This window comes from Pan troglodytes, chromosome 23, assembly GCF_028858775.2.
Source record: "Pan troglodytes isolate AG18354 chromosome 23, NHGRI_mPanTro3-v2.0_pri, whole genome shotgun sequence".
Taxonomy (NCBI): domain Eukaryota; kingdom Metazoa; phylum Chordata; class Mammalia; order Primates; family Hominidae; genus Pan; species Pan troglodytes.
The window spans coordinates 31,012,515-31,025,688 of NC_086016.1; positions in this window are offsets into that span (position 1 = coordinate 31,012,515).

Sequence of the window (13,174 nt, forward strand, 5' to 3'; positions counted from 1 at the left end):
TAGTGGATGTGAAATAATATCTCATTGTGCATTTCCCTGAAGGCTAATAATGCAAAGAATCATTTAATGTACTTGTTGGCCATTGGTATACTATTTTTTTGGTATCATCTCTTTTTTAAAATAAAAAATATTTGAAATACCAAAAGATATATAGGACAACACAAGAAACATTTTTGTTCCCACCACATGACTTAAGAAATAGGCCAGGCATGGTGGTGGCTCACGCCTGTAATCCCAGCACTTTGGGAGGCTGAGGTGGGCGGATCACGAGGTCAGGAGATCGAGACCATCCTGGCTAACACGGTGAAACCCCGTCTCTACTAAAAATACAAAAAATTAGCTGGGCGTGGTGGCACGCGCCTGTAGTCCCAGCTACTCAGGAGGCTGAGGCAGGAGAATGGCGTGAACCTGGGAGGCAGAGCTTGCAGTGAGCCAAGATGGCCCCACTGCACTGCAGCCTGGGCGACAGAGCGAGACTCCAGGTGACAGAGCAAGACTCCATCTCAAAAAAAAAAAAAAAAAAGAAAAGAAAATAAATAAAACATTGGCTGGGTGCAGTGGCTCACACCTGTAATCCCAGCACTTTGGGAGGCCTAGGTTGGTGAATCACTTGAGCTCACAAGTTTGAAACCAGCCTAGGCAACATAGTGAAACCCCGTCTCTATAAAAATACAAAAATTAGGTTGGGTGTGGTGGCTCACCCCTGTAATCCCAGCACTTTGGGAGGCTGAGGTGGGCGAATCACAAGGTGAGGAATTCGAGACCAGCCTGACCAACATGGTGAAACCCCGTCTCTACAAAAAATACAAAAACTAGCCGGGCATGCTGGCATGCGCCTGTAATTTCAGCTACTTGGGAGGCTGAGGCAGGAGAATTACTTGAACCCGGAGGCAGAGGTTGCAGTGAGCTGAGACAGCGCCATTGCACTCCAGCCTGGGTGACAGAGCAAGACTCCATCTCCATAACAACAACAAAAAAAATTAGCTGCCATGGTGGTGCACACCCACAGTCCCAGCTATTTGGGAGGCTGATGTGGGAAGACGGCTTGAGGCCAGGAGGTGGAGGTTGCAGTGAACCAAGGTTGCAGTGAGCCTGGGAGGCAGAGTTTGCAGCACTGCACGCCAGCTCGGACGACGGAGCCAGACCTTGTCTCAAAAAAAATACCCCATCTCTAGAAAAAAATTTAAAAAATTAACCAGGTGTGTTGGCGCATGCCCCTAGTCCTAGCTACTTGGGAGTCTGAGGTGGGAGGATTGCTTTGGCCCCAGAAATTTGAGGCTGAAGTAAACAGTGATCATGTCACTGAATTATAGCTTAGGCAACAGAATAAGACTCTGTCTCAAAAAAAAAAAGAGAGAGAAAGAGAAAGGAAGGAAGGAAGGAAGGAAGGAAGGGAGGGAGGGAGGGAGGGAGGGAGGGAGGGAAGGAAGGAAAAGAAGAGAAAAACATCCCCAAACTGCAGAAAACCCCTGTGTGCTCTTCAATCACTTATTTTTCCCCTCCCCCAAGTAAATACTATCCTAAGCTTGATGTTTATTATTCTCATGTAATTCTTTATAATTTTATTACATCCATACGTATGGCCTAACAAGAAGTGGTATTGTTTTGCATGTTTGTACAGCTTATTTATTTATTTATTTATTTGAGACAGAGTGAGACTCTCGCCCAGGCTGGAGGCAGTGGTTCTATCTTGGCCCACTGCAACCTCCGTCTCCCAGGTTCAAGCGATTCTCATGCCTCAGCCTCCTAAGTACCTGGGACCACAGGTGCCTGTCACCACGTCTAGCTAATTTTTGTATTTTTAGTAGAGATGGGGTTTCATCATGTTGCCCTGGCTGGTCTTGAACTCCTGGGCTCAAGCAATTCACCCACCTCGGCCTCCCAAAGTGTTTGGATTACAGGTGTGAACCAGCACAGTTGGCTGACTTTAATCTTCTTGAAGTTGATTTTTGTGTATGTTGTGATGCAGGAATCTTCCCCTGACACACACACTTTTTTTTTTTCTATGTGGATAACTAGTTGTTCAATAATCAATGGCAGAGCCAGGCATGGTGGCATGTGCCCATAGCTCCAGCTACTTAAGAGGCCGAGGTAAGAGGATTCATCGAGCCCAGGAGTTCGGGGCTGCAGTGAGCCATGATCACACCACTGCACTCCAACCTGAGTGTCAGAGGGAGGCCCTGTCTCAAAAATAAAAAAATAAAATAAAAGGAAAAAAAGAAAAAAGGAAAAAAAATCAATGGCAATTGATTAATATCATTTCCCTACTTAAAACCATCCTGTGGCTGTCCCATCTTCTTGTCTTGGTCTGTTAGGGTTGCACAACTTGCCCCGACTGCCCCACCCCTGCCAGCCCCCTGCCACCTCACCTCTCATTGCTCTCCTGTTCTCCAGCCACAAGTACCTTGACGTTCCTTCACTTCTAAAGGGCTGGGCTCTCTATCCTTCACTGATTTTTTTGTTTTGTTTTGTTTTGTTTTGGAGATGTAGTCTTGCTCTGTCACCCAGGCTGGAGTGCAGTGGTGCAATCTTGGCTCACTGCAACCTCTGCCTCCCGGGTTCAAGCAATTCCCTGCCTCAGCCTCCCGAGTAGCTGGGATTACAGGCACCTGCCACCATGCCTGGCTAAGTTTTGTATTTTTAGTAGAGACAGGGTTTAGCCATCTTTGCCAGACTGATCTTGAACTCCTGACCTTGTGATCCACCCACTTCAGCCTCCCAAAGTGCGGGGATTACAGGCATGAGCCACCACACCTGGACTGCTGATTTTGTTTTTACTACCTAGCATGACCATATTCTTCTGGTCTCAGTTGATACTAGTTGCAGTGGGTTGAAAGGTGGCCCTTCCAAAAGATATGTCTGCCTAGAATCTGTAAATGTGATCTCATTTGGGAAAAGTATGAAATTAGGCTGGGCACAGTGGCTCACGCCTGTAATCCTAGCACTTTGGGAGGCCGAGGCGGGTGGATCACTTGAGACCAGGAGTTTGAGACCAGCCTGGCCAACATGGTGAATCCGCGTCTCTACTAAAAATACAAAAATTAGCTGGCCGTGGTGGTGCACGCCTGTAGTCCCAGCTACTTGGGAGGCTGAGGTGAGAGAATCACTTGAACCCATGAGGCAGAGGCTGCAGTGAGCAAGGATCATGCCACCGCACTCCAGCCTGGGCAACAGGGCGAGACTCTTGTCTCAAAAAAAAAAAAAAAAAATGAAGTCAGTGATCTCCAGATGAGATCCTCCTGGATGACCTGGGTAGAGTCTACATCCAATGACAACTGTCCTCATAATAGACACAGGAGGAAAAGACACAGAGCCAAGGGGAAAGTCATGTGAAGATGGAGGCAGAGATTGGAGTGAGGGAGCCACAAGCCAAAGAACTCTGGCAGCCACCAGAAGCTGAAAAAGACAAGGAAGCATCCTCTAGTCTTTGGAGGGAGGATGGCCCTGGTGACACCTTGATTTAGGACTTATGGCCTCCGGAACTGTGAAACAGAGACAGGGTCTCCTTATGTTGTGCAGGCTGATCTCGAAGTCCTGGGCTCAAGTGATCCTCCTGTCTCGGCCTCCCAAAGTGCTGGGATTACAGGTGTGAGCCTCTGTGCCTGGCCTCATTTCTGTTGTTTTAAGCCACCAAGTTTGTGGTAATTTGCTACAGCAGCCCGGGGAAAATACTAATAGGCAGGAAGCTGGAGCGGGGAGCAGCAAAGTCAGGGGACAGGGAGCCCAGACTAGAGGCTGGAGAAGACCAGGCATGTAGCAGGATGAGGCGTGCTCACCTCCCACACACACCAGGAGCAGGGCAGTCCTCTTACTCATAGGCAGGTCCATTCCCCCAGGGCTAGGAGGACGGGGTCTCTACCTTCACTATTTTCTTTAGAAAGAAGAAAGAAGGAAGAAAGATAGTGATGGCGGTAAGGACAACAGGGCCCTCAGGGGCACATGGCTATGCTGTGGCCTGGAGAGAGGCAGACTCTTCTCAGAGAGAGGCTAAGGGCCTCTAGCTCTGGCTAGAGCATGGCTACAAGCAAGGTGGCTAACATGAAGAGACCATGGTGCAGAGGCAGATGCCAGCAGGCTAAAGGACAATTCTGGAATGGGGCAGTGGGAGGGGTCCTGTGTCTTTGGGCTTCTTTGATCCCTGAGACACTTTGGACGGGACAGAGCCTTGGCCACCAACGGGGTCATGTCTGTTTAAACAAAATTTAACACGGGAGGTAAATCATTAACTCACTGAAGAAACAAACAGGAGTGCAGGCCATATCTCTAGCACCAGGACTCAAGAGCCACGGGGATGTTAAGAACTCCTGAATATCAGAAGTGGCTGCCACTCATGGCTTCTGTAAGTGAGTGAAAGCATTTGGTGAGCACCTTCTATAAGCAAGTCTTCGTGCCAGGTGCTGTGGGAACAGATGCATGAAGAGGCTCAGAGTCTGACCTGAGCTTGGAGCTGGGGGAATACGAGCTCACAGCCATTGTGAGCATGCCCATGCCTGTCTCCAGGCCCACCACGGCCCATCCATCATCTCATGTAATTCTCATGCCTCTGAGGTAGGGCAAGGATTGCCTGCATTTCATAGACAAGGAAACCCAAGCTCAGAGAGGGAGAGCAACTTGCCTCGGCCACACAGCTTGTCAGTGGTGGAGAAAAATAAACAGGAGCTGGCTTTTGCAGAAAGGGGAAGAAATTGTTAGGGTGCAAGGATGTGTTTAGGAACTTAAGGGCAGGAAGCACAACTTCCTGAAAGACAGGAGCCAGGTCCAGCAAAGCCATCAGGAGGCAAGGCAGCCACTGAGCCTGTCTGGGACCATAGAGTCTCCCAATTCTACTTCTCATGGAAGATTTATTTTATTCTTCCCTCTATTTGAAGGTTAAGAGCAAGGGTTCTGGCATCTGATCTGGGTCCAGTCCTGGCTTCACCATTTATTACCTCTGTGATCTCAGGCAAGCCTACTTCCCCACCTACAAAACAGGGATACCACAGTCCCCAGGTAAGGATCACAGGAGAAAACATGGGCAAAGCCATTGGCACAGTGCCTGGCACATAATATATGCTCAATAAAACCCAAGTTGCTATTATCATTTTACTAGTAGGAAACAGCCTCCCCAAGCCTCCCAGCTCCACGAACACCCATCAACTCACTAGCACCCTCCTTCTGACTTCTTCAGCCAGAAGAAGCAACTATTGCAAGTTGGTATAGCAACTATACCAACTATAGCAAGGGAGAGAGGGAGGGTCATTTCATTCAAACACAGTTTCAGGTATGTGTGGACTAGTTTGAAGAAAAGTGGAGGCCTGAGAAGTTAAGTAGACTAGTCAAAAGGTTTCTGTGACAGGAATTTCAACTGCAGGGTCTTGTGATCAACCTTCCCAATTCCTCCATCATGAACACTTGGGGTATCAGGGAGGGCAGTCAAGCTGAGGGAATAGCAGGATAAGGGCTCAGAGGTAGGAAAGGGCCTGGTATGTTTGAGGGGGTGGGTGATCTATAGGCCATGGAAGGTGCAGAAGAGGCAGGAGGTGTAGTTCGGGGCCCAGTTAAGAAAAAGGCTTGAGGCCAGGCGCTGTGACTCATGCCTGCAATTCCAGCACTTTGGGAAGCCAAGGTGGGAGGACGGCTTGAGACCAGGAGTTCAAGAACAGCCTGGGCAACATAGCGAGATCTCCATCTCTACAAAAAATAAAAAAAATTAACCAGACTTGATGGCATACTGAGATGGCAGTCCCAGGTACTTGGAAGGCTGAGGCAGGAGGATCGCTTGAGCCCAGGAGTTTGAGGCAGCAGTGAGCTATGATGGTGCTACTGCACTTCAGCCTGGATGACAGAGGGATACCCTGTTAGGAAGGAAGGAAGGAGGGGAGGGAGGGAGGGAAAGAAAAAGAAAGAAAGAGCCGGGCACAGTGGCTCACGCCTGTAATCCCAGCACTTTGGGAGGCCGAGGCGGGCGGATCACGATGTCAGGAGATCGAGACCATCCTGGCTAACACGGTGAAACCCCGTCTCTACTAAAAATACAAAAAATTAGCCGGGCGTGGTGGCACGCGCCTGTAGTCCCAGCTACTCGCGAGGCTGAGGCAGGAGAATGGCGTGAACCCAGGAGGCGGAGCTTGCAGTGAGCCGAGATCGCGCCACTGCACTCCAGCCTGGGTGACAGAGCGAGACTCCTTCTCAAAAAAGAAAGAAAGAAAGAAAGAAAGAAGTAAAGAAAAAAGCAAGCCTTGAATGCCAGGATTTTATTTTGGTGTAGACTCAAGAGTCATTCATTCATTTAGCAAACGTGTGGGAAGCATTATGTTCCATTCAACTGTATGGGAGGCATTTTGCCAGGGATTAATTACCTGCCTAAGCAAAAGGCATAGTCCTTGTCCTCAGGGAGTTAAATGGCCTAGTAGGAGGAAACGGGCACAAAAATGGATGAATGTTTTGCAACATGATTCAAGCTCCAAGAGGGACCTGCTGAAGGTGGGAGAACAGGGGGAGGAGCACCTGTCCACCAGGGGTTTGGGAGAGAGGTGGAAAAGACCTTAGAGGAAGCAACTACCCTGTCTATTTTTGCTTTTATGTGTTTTGCCTGACTGCCATCCATTCCTCCTTTACTAAGGGGACACAGTCATCAGCCAAGCTTGGTCCATATAGTTTCAAGGTACTGACTCAGGTCCCCTGCTCCAGAGAAGGGCAGATGAGCCAAGTCTAGCCAATCAACAGAGGCCATCTCCCTGGCCATAGTGATTGGTTCAGAAAGGTGCACATAAGTCAGGTCTGGCCAATGAGGATCAACCCATGATTTGGGTTGGCACTGAGGGGAAAGGAGCTCTCTTTACACCAGGAGTGTTGGCAACGTGGATTAGCTGAGCCTGGAAGAGAGGGGCCGCCATGTAAAAAAAAAAACGAGAAAAGTGGCGTCACAGAGGAAAGCAGAGCAGCCAACTGGAGAGCAATGGCGTCTGACAGTATCTTTGAGCCCCTGGTCCCATTAGTGTCTGAACCCAAAATTATCTCTAGACTTCAGCTAGGCAGGGTGGCTCACGCCTGTAATCTCAGCACTTTGGGAGGCCAAGGCGGGCGGATCACTTGAGTTCGAGACCAGCCTGGGAAGCATGGCAAAACCCTGTCTCTACTGAAAGTTTTTTTTTTTTAAATCATCTGGGCTTGGTGGCACGTACCTGTAGTTTGAGCTTCTCAGGAGGCTGAAGTGGGAGGATCACTTGAAACCAGGAGTTTGGGGCTGCAGTGAGCTGAGACTGTGCCACTGCACTCCAGTCTGGGTGACAAAGTGATACCCTGTCTCAAAAAATATATATATATATTATATATATACATATATATATGTATATAGTTACTGTATTAGTCTGTTCTCATGCTGCTAAAGACATACCCGAGACTGGGTAATTTATAAAGGAAAGAGGTTTAATTGACTCACAGTTCCACATGGCTGGGGATGTCTCACAATCATGGCTGAAGGCGAATGAGGAACAAAGTCACTTCTCACACGGTGACAGGCAAGACAGCTTGTGTTGGGAAACTCCCCTTTATAAAACCATCAGATCTCGTGAGACGTATTCACTCTGACGAGAACAGCAGGGAAAAGACCTGCCCCCATGATTCAATTACCTCCTACCAGGTCCCTCCCACAACACGTGGGAATTATGGGAGCTACAATTCAAGATGAGATTTGGGTGAGGACACAGCCAAACCTTATCAATATATTACCTCTGGACCTTGAAGTTATGCAAATCACTAAATTAGCTTTTTTTTTTTTTTTTGAGACGGAGTTTTGCTCTCGTTGCCCAGGCTGGAGTGCAGTGGCACGATCTCAGCTCTCCGCAACCTCTGCCTCCCAGGTTCAAGAGATTCTCCTGCCTCAGCCTCCCAAGTAGCTGGGATTACAGGCATGTGCCACCATGCCTGGCTAATTTTGTCTTTTTAGTAGAGACGTGGTTTCTTCCATGTTGGTCAGGCTGGTCTGGAACGCCTGACCTCAATTGATCCACCCGCCTCAGCCTCCCAAAGTGCTGGGATTACAGGCGTGAGCCACCGCACCTGGCACCTTTTTTTTTTTTTTTGAGACAGTCTTACTCTGTTGCCCAGGTTGGAGTGCAGTGGCAAGATCTCCAGCTCGGCTCGCTTCAACTTCTGCCTCCCGGGTTCAAACTATTCTCCTGCCTCAGCCTCCTGAGTAGCTGGGAGTACAAGCGCCCGCCACCATGCCCAGCTAATTTTTGTATTTTTAGTAGAGATGGGGTTTCACCATGTTGCTTAGAATGGTCTCGAACTCCTCATCTCAGGTAATACACCTGCCTTGGCCTCCCAAAGTGCTGGGATTATAGGCTTGAGCCACTGCACCCGGCCTAAATTATCTGTTTTGCTAAGGCAATTTGAGATGGCTTTCTGTCACTATAAGAGAAAGGGTTTTAATATGTTTGATCTCTTATTCCAGACTTCTAGTTTTCCTTTTTTTCCAAATAATTCTGGTAAGTTTCTTCTGTACCATCCCAGGAAAAATATATAAATATTTATATACATATATATGGAGTATATATATATATATATATGTGTATATATATATATATATATAATTTCACTGTATTTTCAAGGACGTTCATTGCAGCAGTGTTTGTAGAAGCCAAAGAGTGAAAACAACCTGCATCCACCAACAGAGAAGGAGTTACGGACAAATGAAATGATAGCCTACATTTGCTTTAAAGTAATGCAAAGGGGGAGGGAGGGAGACAGTATGGGGGAAAAGCTGAAGCAAGACGGGCCAGATGTTAATAATTAGTGAAACTGGGCTCATCCAGTTCCATTCACTCTTTTGAATATGTTTGAAATTTTCCAAGATAAAATTTAAAAAATTTTAAATTATGTTATGTCCATTACCAGAATATTCTGCAACACTTAAAAGTGAAACAGGCCTAGATGTGCTGATACAGCAAGCATTCTAAGACAAAATACAGGGCATATCACAGTATATATAGTATTTTCCTGATTTATTTTTCTCTCTGGATCTCGGGTGTATAGAATTAGATTAGTCATGACACACTGGCATCATTGGTCCATGTATGGCTTGCTTTTATTTAGTTAGTTAGCGAGTTTTAATTTTTTTTTTTTTGAGACAGAGTTTCACTCTTGTTGACCAGGCTGGAGTGCAATGGTAATGGTGCAATCTCATCTCATTGCAACCTCCACCTCCCGGGTTCAAGCAATTCGCCTGTCTCAGCCTATTGAGTAGCTGGGATTACAGGCACCCGCCACTACACACGGCTAATTTTTGGTATTTTTAGTAGAGATGGGGTTTCACGATGTTGGCCAGGCTGGTCTCGAACTCCTGACCTCAGGGGATCTGCCCGCCTTGGCCTCCCAAAGTGCTGGGATTACAGCAGCATTTTCTATGCGGTTGAGGAAAAAAGCCACAGCTTAAGTTTACATAATCCTTACAGTTTGAGATGCGAGAGGAGAAGAAAGATTTCTCTCCCAAATTGCTATAGCTCATATTTCAGGGAAGATTCTAATTGGTCCTGCCTTGGTCACATGCCCACTTCTGAATCAATGCTTGTAGTTAGGGGAGTGCAGTGCTTTGATTGGCTAGTCTGAGTCACATGCCCACTTATGTTGGGATGCTGAGCTCTGTAATTGACATCCCCCCAGAGATAGCATGGGCCAGGAAGGATGATACCCTAGGAAGGGATGTTGAGTCAGTAATTCCTGTTCATTATTACCTCCCTGCAAGCTGTTGTTGTTTCCCACTCACAGTGAATGGAGTGTATATTCTCACCCAAACTGTCTTCTTTCCTATTAACTCACCTCTGTGGTAAGCCCTCCTGTCTGATATTGTTGGACATAAGCAAGTAATTGGCCTTTATTTCCTTCTGATGTTTTCTCCCAATCCTTTTTTCTTTATCTTCAAATAGAGATACGATCAGTGTAAAAGCAACCTGACTTCCCTATCTTTTGAAGGTCTGATGATCCCTCATCCATCATCAGCCTTTCTTGGCCAAGTAGGCATATGATTACATTTCCACTTCAATTAAATGCTGCACCCTGAAGACAGATGCCTCTTGTGGTCAAGGGTGCTGCCCACGAATACAACTGTGTCCTATATATAGTGCAGTATTTATACTTCTGAGATCTTGGAACTTCTTCCTTTTCCTCACCTTAATAGCTTAGAAGTGATCATTTTACCACTTGGTCCAATCAGCGTCTACTTTGTCTAATTTCTCTTCTGTGTCTCTTGAGTCAAAAATGGCCTGTAGATGTATTCATTTAGCTCCACAGCAATACTAATCTTTAAAAATCTGTCACGAACGTTTAGGCCGGGCACAGTGGCTCATGCCTGTAATCCCAGCTCTTTGAGAGGCCAAGGCAGGCGGATCACCTGAGGTCAGGAGTTTGAGACCAGTCTGGCCAACATGGCGAAACCCCATCTCTACTAAAAATACAAAAATTAGCCAGACTTGGTGGCGTGCGCCTGTAATCCCAGCTACCCAGGAGGCTGAGGCAGGAGAATCGCTGGAACCCAGGAGGCAGAGGCTACAGTGAGCCGAGATTGCGCCAACACACTCCAGGCTGGGTGACAGAGCAAGACTCCGTCTCCGAAACAACAACAACAAAAATCTATTGCGAACATTTAAAAACTAGGAAATGCTACAAACAAATATGAATTTTTACTTCTTTTGAACAAATCAGAAGATCTGTGCATCTTAGGTCCACATTCCCCACAGCAGTGACATGCTGGAGTGGCCCTCTGGACTGGCCATGCATTCCCAAGGCCACCACTCCCAAGGGTGTTACCATTTGAAGCACTGTTGTCATTTACCATCTCATTTGCTGGTTATTTTTGCTTACATTTGGCCCACTTCACTCAGTCACATTCCCTGCCTGGCCCCTGGAGCACTCTTGGAGTTTGTGACTCCCAGTTGGGCAGCCATTGCAAATCAGGGGCAGGTTGAAGCAAGGTTTAAACTACTGATGAGCTGGGGCCTAGATTGGCTTTCTGCCTTAAGGCTCAAAGTAGACATAGATTGATGGCATACTTCAAAGGCCAAAGAGATACTTCTAAGAGTTTTGAAAGAACTGCCGCTACTTGTCTATATAACATCTATTGTGCCTTTCAAGAGAATTATATGATGTTTAAATACAATAAACGAACGTTTCCAGAAATAGATATAAATACTGTAGAAGAATGCTAGCATGTCGTACATCTGGATCACCTTAAAGAAGCAACATAAGGCTCAAAGTCTTAAAATTATTTTGTAAAATGTTAATGTGTACTTAGATTTTATTAAAATCTTTTATTGACTTCTTTGTCTGTCCCACGTAGTAATACATGTTTGCAGATAGAAGGAAGAAATGAAAAAAGAAAGGAACTACTTGAATACAGAGACTGGTTAATCCATTTTTTAAATTTAGCTTTTTGTTGTTTTTTTCTTGAGATGGAGTCTCGCTCTGTCGCCCAGGCTGGAGTGCAGTTGCGTGATCTTGGCTCACTGCAACCTCTGCCTCCTAGGTTTAAGCAATTCTCCTGCCTTGGCCTCCTGAGTAGGTGGGACTACCGGCGCATGCCACCATGCCTGGCTAATTTTTTAATTTTTTTAGTAGAGACGGGGTTTCACCCTGTTGGCCAGGCAAGTCACAAACTGCTGACCTCAAGTGATTCACTTGACTCACCTTGGCCTCCCAAAGTGCTGGGATTTCAGATGTAAGCCACCGCCCTGGTCTTTTTTTTTTTTTTTTTGAAACGGAGTCTCGCTCTGTTGCCCAGGCTGGAGTGCAGTGGTGCAATCTCGGCTCACTGCAAGCTCTGTCTCCTGGGTTCATGCCATTCTCCTGCCTCAGCCTCCCAAGTAGCTGGGACTACAGGTGCCCGCCACTACGCCCGGCTAATTGTTTTGTATTTTTTAGAAGAGACGGGGTTTCACCATGTTAGCCAGGATGGTCTCGATCTCCTGACCTTGTGATCCACCCGCCTCGGCCTCCCAAAGTGCTGGGATTATAGGTGTGAGCCACTGTGCCCGGCCCCATTTTTTAAATTTAGTTTTTATTTTTAAATAATTAGAAGTTGCAGAAATAGTACATAGAGCATCTGTAAGCCCATTACTCAGCTTTCTCCAATGGTGACATCTTCCATAACTATAGGCCAATCCGTTTTCATATTGCAGTGGCACACATGGGTGTTCAATACAGTTTATTGAATCTATTTGCATATAGGAAATGAATGTTGTCATCAGCTGATTTAGCATGTTAGTCTTTTTATTTTTATTACTTTTGAATATGTAACAAAATGCACGTGAAGCAAAATTCACTAGGTACAAAGGATATACAGTTGTCCCTTGGTATCCATGCGGGATTGGTTCCAGGACCTTCTGCAGTTACCAAAATCTGCAGATGTTCAAATCCTTAATATAAAATGGTATACAGTGGCCAGGTGTGGTGGCTCGCTCCTGTAATCCCAGCACTTTGGGAGGGTGAGGTGGGCGGATCACATGGGGTCAGGAGTTCAAGACCAGCCTGGCCAACATGGTGAAACCCCGTCTCTACTAAAAATACAAAAAAATTAGCTGAGCATGGTGGCGGGCGCCTGTAATCCCAGCTACTCGGGAGGCTGAGGCAGGAGAATCGCTTGAACCCAGGAGGCAGAGGTTGCAGTGAGCCGAGATCGCCATTGCACTCCAGCCTGGGCAACAAAAGCGAAGCTCCATCTAAAAAAAAAAAAAAAAAAGAGTACAGTTTGCATATAACCTACACACATTTCCTGTATACTTTATTATTTATTTATTTGTTTATTTACTTTGAGATGGAGTCTTGCTCTGTACCCCAGGCATCAGTGAAGTGGTGCGAACTCGGCTTACTGCAACCTCCACCTCCCGGGTTCAAGTGATTCTCCTGCCTCAGCCTCCTGAGTAGCTGGGACTACAGGCACCTGCCACCACGCCCGGCTAATTTTTTGTATTTTTATTAGAAACAGGGTTTCACCATATTAGCCAGGATGGTCTCAAACTCCTGACCTCGTGATCTGCCCTCCTTGGCCTCCCAAAGTGCTGGGATGACAGGGGTGAGCCACTGTGCCCAGCCACCTTATTTTTATTTATTTATTTATTTTGAGATGGACTTTTGCTCTGTCGCCCAGGCTGGAGTGCAGTGGCGCTATCTCGGCTCACTGCAAGCTCCTCCTCCCAGG